Genomic DNA, 10,000 nt, shown 5'->3' on the forward strand with positions numbered 1-10,000 from the left:
GCCATTGTGGGAGCGGCATATTTCGACGTTGTGGGCAAGTAGTCGAATTACGTCACTACGATTTCCATTCCGGATATATAATTAGACCCTGACTAGATGTAGTGGTTTTGACGTGCAGCAGACGTTCCTTATACATGAAAAACTTTCATTATTGCAACACATACAACATGCACGCTCCTATCTACAGTGTCGCATTTGCGGACACTTATTATGAGATATCTCCTGGACATTGCCTTGATGAAAAAACAATGCAGCTAAAAGTAACGACTGTCAGGACAGTCCATCATCTCTCCCACTCCACACCTGCCACCTGCATCAGCCAGGCTCTCCTGCACTCGCTCTTCTCTCCTATTTGGCTTTATTTGTGGTAAGCATTTTGATTCACCTCCTCATATCAGACGAGCACTTTTTACCTCCGCTGAATTGACAACTAGCCTAGTCAGGTGAATCAATCAATCAATCAATCAACCATTCGCTTGCACATGTTATCCGACTGCATTTCGTTCCAGAATCACGTTTGGTAGCCTACTGGAGAGTCATTTGCAATGTAGTTGCTACTAACGGGCTATTGTGCACGTTACTTGACCCTTGTTTTAGCACTGTTCTAATTAATTATCTGCGTCTCTGGTCGTTTGTGAAGGGGATTAAGCACGTTACCGTGGAAACAATTAAAGGTCCCAATTCCTGCAGCTGTAACCTCTTAAAAACGTGTGTCTCTGGTCCATAAAACATGATTCTGGATTAATTTGTCCAGAAAATATAGCAACCCCGTTTGTTCTGACGGAGTTCTCACTTCATCATCTCGTCGCTTCCCAGGAATGGTCTGTTTCTATAATATATTCAGAACTAACAGTTCCCATTGGCCAATCAGATTAGCGTCCGTGGACCAGCACGCTAGGTTGTGTCCACAACTAACGTTAGCAACGAGCTATCGCTAACTTAACGGTTGCTACGCTAAACAGGACATCTCAAAATGCCTAGACTTACCGAATGCACCTCCGCAGTTGCTGGATCACGTACAGTTGGCGTCGCTCCAGCTAGAAGTGTTCATTTTGTGGCTAAACCTTGATTGTACTGCCCCAGATTGTTGAAACATTCTGGGCTGAAATGGTTAGCACAGACCAACAGGTCATGATGAATCTCGCGCTGAAACAGCTTGCTATGGCAAACAATAGACAAAATGGTGCAGATAGTTTGTGTGAGAGAGATCGCGCGCAGTATGCTAAAGGCGCGTTGTGACGTAACACCTACCCCTCTGGGAGAACAGAGTGTAAGGGGGCGTGGCTTGAAGGAGACAGCAGGAGAGAGCTGGATAGGGAGAAATCCAACTCTGACAGTTCTGAGGTTCTGAGCATTACAGGGAGGGATGACAACAGCATATATGCATTTAGAAGTAAAAACAGCTTTTGCACGGAATGGGACCTTTAAGCTTAGCCCAGAGTCACAAATCAGAATGAGGGGGTCCCCGGTATATTTTCTCTCTTGTAAGGGGTCCTTGGCTGAAAAACATTTGGGAACCTCTGGCCTAATCAGCTTGACTGTGCGGTGTGCCTGGCAACATAGCTTATCTTACAGGAGACACAATATTAGGATAGCCTATTTAATATGCTATTAAGTATTGAATTTAGGTCACACAAGATTAGGCGATTGAATATGCTGTTAATTGACTTATTTATTGATTTGGCATATTTCCAACCGGCCACTAACATTAGTTAACAACATCACGTAATGTGTTGCGTTGTGTGTTGTGCTTGAATCTGGTCGAAGCATTTTCCAATCAAAGGTGAAACGACACATATAGGGTTTATAGTGGGACTTTCCATGACCCAAAGTCTGGCCCCAATGCAAAATTGGAGTGATGTCTTATCCTTCTTTTTAGGGTCCTTATATGAAACCAGGAAGTCGAAGGAGTGTTCGGTGATGTCACACAGAAGGTAGAACAAGCGCAGTGGAGCTTTGAATGTGAAGGTCAAGAGAAACCACCATCTAATTCAAGATTCAAGATTTTTATTGTCACTCCATGGTACAAGTATCACGTGTGAAATTCTTGTGCTGTGGACTCCGTTTACGACATAGTACAAATAGGCAACAAGCAATGAGCAATAGGCAATAAGAAATAGGCATCAATAAGCAATACTAAGCAGCAATAGGCAATGAGGCAGAATAGCGATAAGACAAGTCAGTGGCATATTCATTGCACATAGGTGCACATGTCATGTGCATACGTTAGACGTGTTCGGACATTTTAATTCGACGTATTTGACATACAGTGCAAATAGCATGTACCTTAATCTGCCTTTACATGCAGACTTATCCCATGGATGCAGTGAGCAGATTGTTCAAGTGCTCATGTAAACAGCACAGTCCCATAGGCTTTTTGATGAATCATCCATTTTATTCAGTGTCCACACTCACTGACTTTGAGGCGCGCTATCGCTACTCACTAAAGTGCATGTGAACGCATCAATCAGATTATTTACCTTATTAGTCCCAGTTATTGTAAACTCTCTGTTAGTCCAAAATTAAAGGAAGTGAATGTACTTTGTAAGGGAGGTATCTGATATAGCTGACCTAAAGTCCTTGTTTGTTTTTAGATACTTTTCTGCGGGGGGATTTTTGCTTAAATGAAAACTGACTTTTTAACTCTTTTAGATCTCATGCCTGGTCATACAGTGCACCTATTTAACAATGTATGCAAAAAATAAAAAAGCAACCACAAAAATTATTCTTTGGTTTTTCACATCAAAAGTCAAATGTTGTCTTCATTCATAACGGAATGTACAGTGTGCGTACTGTAATGTACAGTGTGCGTACTGTAATGTACAGTGTGCGTACTGTAATGTACAGTGTGCGTACTGTAATGTACAGTGTGCTTGCGTCAGCTACTGTAGTGCTATCGAATTTCAACCCAATTTCAACCAATAATATCATGACATGACAGCTGTCACTCAATCTTCATGGCTGGAAGAAAATTGCAAGCAGGCAACATGGCTGCGTACATGGGCAGACTTTGTTGGCCTATAAATGTTAATATACTTTAAAACAAAACGAACAGTAATGTCTTCATTTAATGTAGACGCAAAGGACGTAATTGGCTCGTTGACTCACATTTCAGGAATATCGCTATTTAAGTTAAGTTATCCTTTATTTATCCCCTTGGGGAAATTCATCCTCTGCATTTGACCCATCCTCTACTAGGAACCTTCCTAGAACTAGGAGCAGTGGGCAGCCACTGTGCAGCGCCCGGGGACCAACTCCAGTTATTTTGCCAGTACCTTGGTCAGGGGCACTGACAGGAGTATTAACCCTAACATATACATGTCTTTCTTTGATGGTGGGAGGAAACCGGAGCACCCGGAGAAAACCCACACGGACACGGGGAGAACATGCAAACTCCACACAGAAAGGACCTGGGACGGACCGGGGTTCGAACCCGGGACCTTCTTGCTGTGAGGCAACAGTGTTAACCACTGAGCCACCGTGCCGTATTTAGCACGGCTCGTGGCTTCTAGACCAGTGTCGGTGCAATTTCGGCTCGCCTACCAGATGGCCTCAGGCTTGCATTGTGATTGGCTCAGGCCTGCATTGTGATGGTCTCAGGCCTGCATTGTGATTGGCTGAGGCCTGCATTGTGATGGCCTCAGGCCTGCATTGTGATTGGCTGAGGCCTGCATTGTGATTGGCTGAGGCCTGCATTGTGATTGGCGTGCGAGTCTGCCTGTGGAAAGCAGTGACTTCTTTCGGACGGATCAGCGTGACGTCACTTGCCACCCAGAAATGTGGAACCCTGTGGCAGTTATTAGTATGAGTTGTGCCAAACAAACGTTAATATCTCAAAAACTATACCTCACATCGCTTATATTTTGACATTCTGAGTGAGAGCAGAATTAGCTCAAGAGTCTGATGTATGTATGCATGTCGTGTTAAAGTTGTGTGAACTGTCGCAGTTTTTAAATTATAAACACGGTTAGCCGGCTAGAGTCAGACACTCAAACTCAGGCTCCATTGCCGTTGCCACCAAGTGACGCGGTTTGTTTACCAAAATGCTGCTCATCGGATCCCTCGTATAGTGTTCAGAGAGAGCTGAACTACTTCCTGACACAAGTAGATTGACACAATAGTCTGAATAGTTTTACATTTTCTGTGCAGCAATGCTGGAGTGTGCATAACAAATCACAATAACAAGTTATCCTGTCTTGTCTCCTCTGTCCACTCCCTCTCTCTGATATACAACATGCATACAGTTTTTATGTATTTGTGTGTTTTATGGTTTTGTTCTTGCTCCTTCTGGAGAGAGAGGGTTTAACAGGCGCTGGGGACAAGTCCTCCTCCACATCCTGAATATAACAAGTCAGCTTAGACCAGTGTTGCTGTCACTATAGGCTTTAGCTTTTACACACACGCACACACACGCATGCATGCATGGACGCACACACACACACACACACATGCACATACCGTACACACACACATAGCACCCTACTGCTCACTCACTCGCTCACACACACACACACACACACACACACACTGCGCCCTACTGCACTCTCTCTCTCTCTCACTCACTCACTCACTCACACACACACACACACACACACAGACACACATGCACGTACCGTATACATACACACACACACACACACACACACACACACACACACACACACACACACACACACATAGTGCCCTACTGCTCTCTCTCTCTCTCTCTCTCTTGCTCTCTCTCTCTCACACACACATGCACACACACACACACACACACACACACACAGCCCTACAGCTCTCTCTCCCTCTCTCTCACACACACATCAGTGCGCAAAGCAGTTTCTCCTCTCTTGTCTCTCTCAGTCAGTAAGTGTGGTGATTAAGCATGTCAAGTTAAAGACAACAATTTATCTGAAAACAATGTTGTTTTCTTCCAAATCCGATCCAAATAAATGAAACTCACATTAATGGGTGATGTCATTGACCATAGGAGACGTTTGGACGATATGATGATGTGTACGATGTTGGAGATCAGCATCCCTATGGTGAGAGTGATGGTTCAAGTCCCTGTGCCTCTCCTGTTAAAATGTACAGAGTCCATGGTACCATCATAATTGGTTTGGACAAAACAGGTGACCCGGCGTGTTGAATCTCTATGGATTTAGTTCTAATGGAATGACTGAAGCAAGCTGTGGTGTGTTCAGTCAACCTTCATGGGGGAATAATACATATTAAAGCTATAAGATGTTATTATGTAAAAACCCTCAATCACAAACTGTGGCTCCAAGAGAGAAGCAATTCCCACTCTTTAATTGATGTGCCATTTTGGCTTTTTCTTGTGAAATGCAGAATATATATATATATATATATATTAGGGCTGTCAGCGTTAACGCGTTAATCGCCCACCATGCCGCGTTTCTTTTTTTATCGCGTTAATCGCATGCCGCTATTTTGTCCCTTCGTCGCACCCGTACTTGTAGTCAAGCCGTTCGGTTTCCTGTCTCCTGCTTGTGCAGGAGGCATGGAAGAGAACGACAGCAATACGTTTCTAAATGGCTCGTTTTACTTAAAAAAAACTCTGCAAGTGGCACAGCGGACAAGTCAACAGCCGTAGTTTGCATCTTGTGTAAAACGGAATTAAAATATCACCGAAGTACATCGAGTTTGAGGCGAGCGATCACCTAAAAGTAGCTAGCAGCCAGCTAGCTAGCGCGAGACTCATCACTCATTCTTCCTTCAGAGTCTCGGATGCGCGGGTCCTCTAACCACTGGGATGTCGGCTCCAATGGCTTCACGCGATATACACGTTATCAATACACAGTTTCCAATACCGAGTCATTATTCACATGGAAGTGCCAAAGTTTTTAGCTCAGACACAGCCTTCTTCGGCTGTGTCATTTTGGGTTTCGACTGCTCCACAGTGCTGCCGCCGGAAGTATCGGTTCTAGATATATTTTGTAGACATTGTTACCTCCTGTCCAGAGCCACTCCTGTCTACATTCCAAATCTAAAATTCAAGATCACAAAGTACATTTATTTGCATTCATTTGATTCCCTATCACGACACACTGGTAAGAATGATTAATATCTAATTATACAACAGGTAGTTCCGGCCGAGCAATTTGATTGGACAAGAGGGATCTTACGAGTGCCTATATTTCACGATAATGCACTGGCGCTTCACTGTGTGTAGAGTAGGCTATATCACTCCGCTTCACAGCTGCTCTAATCAACACGCTTCACAGCTGCTCTAATCAACAAAACAAACACCAGTCACGTTACATACGTCATTCAAAGCGTAACCGAGAGCACAAAGATGGATTTTTTTGACTAACATAAATTTTGATTTAAACTATGAATGCTCGTCAGAAGAGGACGAAGGGGAGCAACATTCTTCTACGGAAACCTCCAGGTTTGCTCATATTTCACCTGCAGGACTTGACGATTTGGAGAAAAACAAAAACGAAGCAAACACTGTGAAGCAAACAGTCTGGGCTGTGAACTGCTTTCAAACTTGGCTACGTTCAAAAACTATGACCATCAACTTCCAGTCAATTGAGAAGACAGAGCTGAATACTGTTTTGAGGGAGTTTTATGGATCCGTACGGACGAACAAAGGAGAGCTATATGGGATAAGCGGTTACCTTGGGCTTCGCGCTGGTTTAAATCGCCATATCAACGAGCCGCCTCTCAGCCGTTCATGGAATTTAATGCAGGATGCTGAATTCCTTCCAGCTAATAACGTTTTCAAAGGCGTTGTGAAACAGATCAGACAAGCCGGGAAATATACAACAACACATCACCCGGCAATTTCAACTGAAGACCAGCTCATCTTAAAGCAATCTGCTGCTTTACGCCCAGACAATCCAAAGGGTTTACAGAACAAGGTCTGGTATGACATTCAGTTGCATTTTGGACGCAGGGGCAAAGAGGGGAATCGGGCTCTCAAACCTGATTCATTCACCCTAAAATACGACGAGAATGGAGCAAAGTTTTTCACAATGACTTTCAATGAAGAAACAAAAAATCACAAAGACCCTTTGGAGAGAGACAGAGAAAATAGGAGGGGTGCCATGTTTGAGGAGCCAGGAAACCCCCTCTGTCCAATTGTTTCTCTTGAAAAGTACTTGAGCAAACTTCCACCTGACGCAAAAGCCCTCTATCTGCAGCCCAGGAGGAATGCAGCTGTCACAGATAGCGTCTGGTACACCGCAACTCCGCTTGGAGTAAACCAGTTGGCACAGATGTTACCCAGGATGTGTAAAGAAGCGGGGACACGAGCCTCTTACACCAACCACTGCCTCAGGGCCACCGCCATACAGAAGCTGTCTGATGCAGGACTGGAAGCCAGGGAGATCATGGCAGTGAGTGGGCACAGGTAAGATGATTAACGCCTATAAATACAAATTCGAGGACGGGATGACAACGAGGATGGTGATTAGTGATACTTCGCCACACTTTTTTGTCTTGCAGGTCTGAAAGCTCGTTAAAAAGTTATTGGCGACCATCCACGGAGAGCAGGAAAAGATGGAGCAACATACTGTCAGATCAAACAAGCTCATCCTCGGTATCCGACATGCCTCCTGCAAAGCGACAGTCAACCATGCCGTCACCAGACTCTGTTCTCTTCACTGGCTGTACAATAAATGGAAACGTGCAAATCAATGTGTATGACAAAAAGTAGGCTAGACAGCCTGCAGTTAATTAGGCTGATTAGGCTACATTTTCTGCAAAGGGAAAGCTGGGGGGACTATTTTTGTTGGCGGAGGAATAAATACAAAAATCATCTATTTTCTCAGCTTTTTGTCATTTTTTTAATCAGCTTTGTTTAATAATAGAACTGTTGTATAAAAGCAATATCACACTCGAGGTCGTGCATTGTTGGCTAATATAGGCACTGCTGTGATTATCTACGGCACTCGGCCTGCGGCCTCGTGCCTGCGACCGAATCACAGCAGTGCCTATATTAGCCAACAATGCACTCCCTCTCGTGTGATATTGCTTAATTAAAAATGCTTTTAAATGCAAAATAATGGCATTTTAAACATGCGATACAAAGATGCGATTAATCACGATTAACTATAGTTAATCGCAAGATTAATCGCGATTAATAAAATTAATCGTTTGACACCCCTAATATATATATTTATATACTGCAAAAGAAAAAGAAAAACACCCCAAAAATTTGGGGCGTTTTTTGGGGGGGAGGACCCTTGCTGTCAAGCTCAGGAGCCGCCACTGATAGATATATATAGATATAGATATAGATATAGATATATTAGGGCTGTCAAACGATTAATTTTCTTAATCGTGCGATTAACTATAGTTAATCGCGATTAATCGCATCTTTGTATCGCATGTTTAAAATGCCATTATTTTGCATTTCAAAGCATTTTTAATTAGATATTAATCATTCTTACCAGTGTGTCGTGATTGGGAATCAAATGAATGCAAATAAATGTACTTTGTGATCTTGAATTTTAGATTTATTTTTAATTCAATGGAAGTGCAATGTAGACATATATATATATATATATATATATATATGAAACTAATATATATATATGTGTGTGTGTGTGTGTGTGTGTGTGTGTGTGTGTGTGTGTGTGTGTGTGTGTGTGTGTGTGTGTGTGTGTGTGTCTATATATAAAGCCTCTCTGCATCCTCTGATAATCAAATGAATGCAGGCTGTGATGGGGGGGGGGGGAGTCACAAGGAGGCATGGCTTACTTTTAAGGGGTCATGAGCCAAAAAGGTTGAGAACTACACTTTCCTAAACAGAAGGTAAGACTTATCTATCTGTGTATTATCTATCTATTCATATTCACATCTCTATTCATATCTCATTCATACAGTATCTCTATTCTATTCTATTCTATTCTGTCTCTTCACTGGCGTGAATGTATGCCATGCTGTTGATCTAGTGAGCCGTGTATTCACAGTCAGCTGACTGGGACAGTTTCCCCTCGGGGCGGTTGAGGCTGACTGGCTAATCTCACCCTCACAACACAAGTCCTTCCTGCTTCTCCACCAATCACAGCAGATCAATGGGCTCAACCCTGCCCCCGACCCCTGAGGGCTTGGTCAATACCACCATCACTGCTAGATGCTGTGTGTGTGTGTGTGTGTGTGTGTGTGTGTGTGTGTGTGTGTGTGTGTGTGTGTGTGTGTGTGTGTGTGTGTGCGTGTGCGTGTGTGCGTGCGTGCGCGCGTTTGTGAGAGACACAGAGAGAGGAGGTCTGTGTATTAATGGCTTGCGGAACGCAAATGTCCCCACAGATACAGGAAAACCCCAACGAGTCGTGACTTGTGAGGACTATTTTCTGGACCTCGTTAAGAAGATGATATTAAACTTTATTGAAAGATATAAAATAGACTATGAGTGAGTAAATAAACAGAAACGAAAACTGGCAATAAAAGCAACAATGATATAATAAAGCAATAAAATAGAATATAAACAGTTGTGGCATTATATAAACACTAGGCATCGCACACGCTACGTGCGCTCGATTCCTAGGCACGCCCGCTGCGCAGGCCCGCCCACCCTGCAGCTCGCCACGTGGCCTCACCTGGCTTGAATAAGATGATTTATGACATCACTGATGATGTCACAATGCCTATGACATCATCAGTGGCTACGACATCATCAATGATGTCATAAGATGATTTTGCGTTATGACATCACTATGACATCATCAGTGCCTATGACATCATCAGTGATATCACAAGAAGATTTTGCTGTTATGAAAATCCTATATAACGAGTTTTAAAGCTGGAACCAAGCCAAACCCTGACCTACTGAATTATGATGGTCATGGTCATGACTGATCATAAAACATTTCAGTTGGAGCAAAAATAAAAAAAATAACATCGGGGGAAAAAACTAATTTTCGATTACCCCCCATCTTTATTTTTTGTTTCTGCTCCAATTAGGCGCGGGGAAGGGGGGGGGGGGGGTGTACGACAATTGACCTCCAAAAACGATAATTTTGACCCTCTGGTAGGAGAATTCAACATT

At 43.3% G+C, this 10,000-nt stretch overlaps 1 protein-coding gene across 1 annotated transcript in view; it reads left to right on the forward strand.

Moving 5' to 3' along the window:
• Nucleotides 1-10,000, forward strand: part of LOC310781506 (ras-related protein Rab-27B-like) — a 64,443-nt gene that overhangs the window by 16,735 nt on the left and 37,708 nt on the right. The window lies entirely within an intron of this gene.

Source organism: Poromitra crassiceps, assembly GCF_964638095.1.
Source record: "Poromitra crassiceps genome assembly, chromosome: 8".
NCBI classification, from domain to species: domain Eukaryota; kingdom Metazoa; phylum Chordata; class Actinopteri; order Beryciformes; family Melamphaidae; genus Poromitra; species Poromitra crassiceps.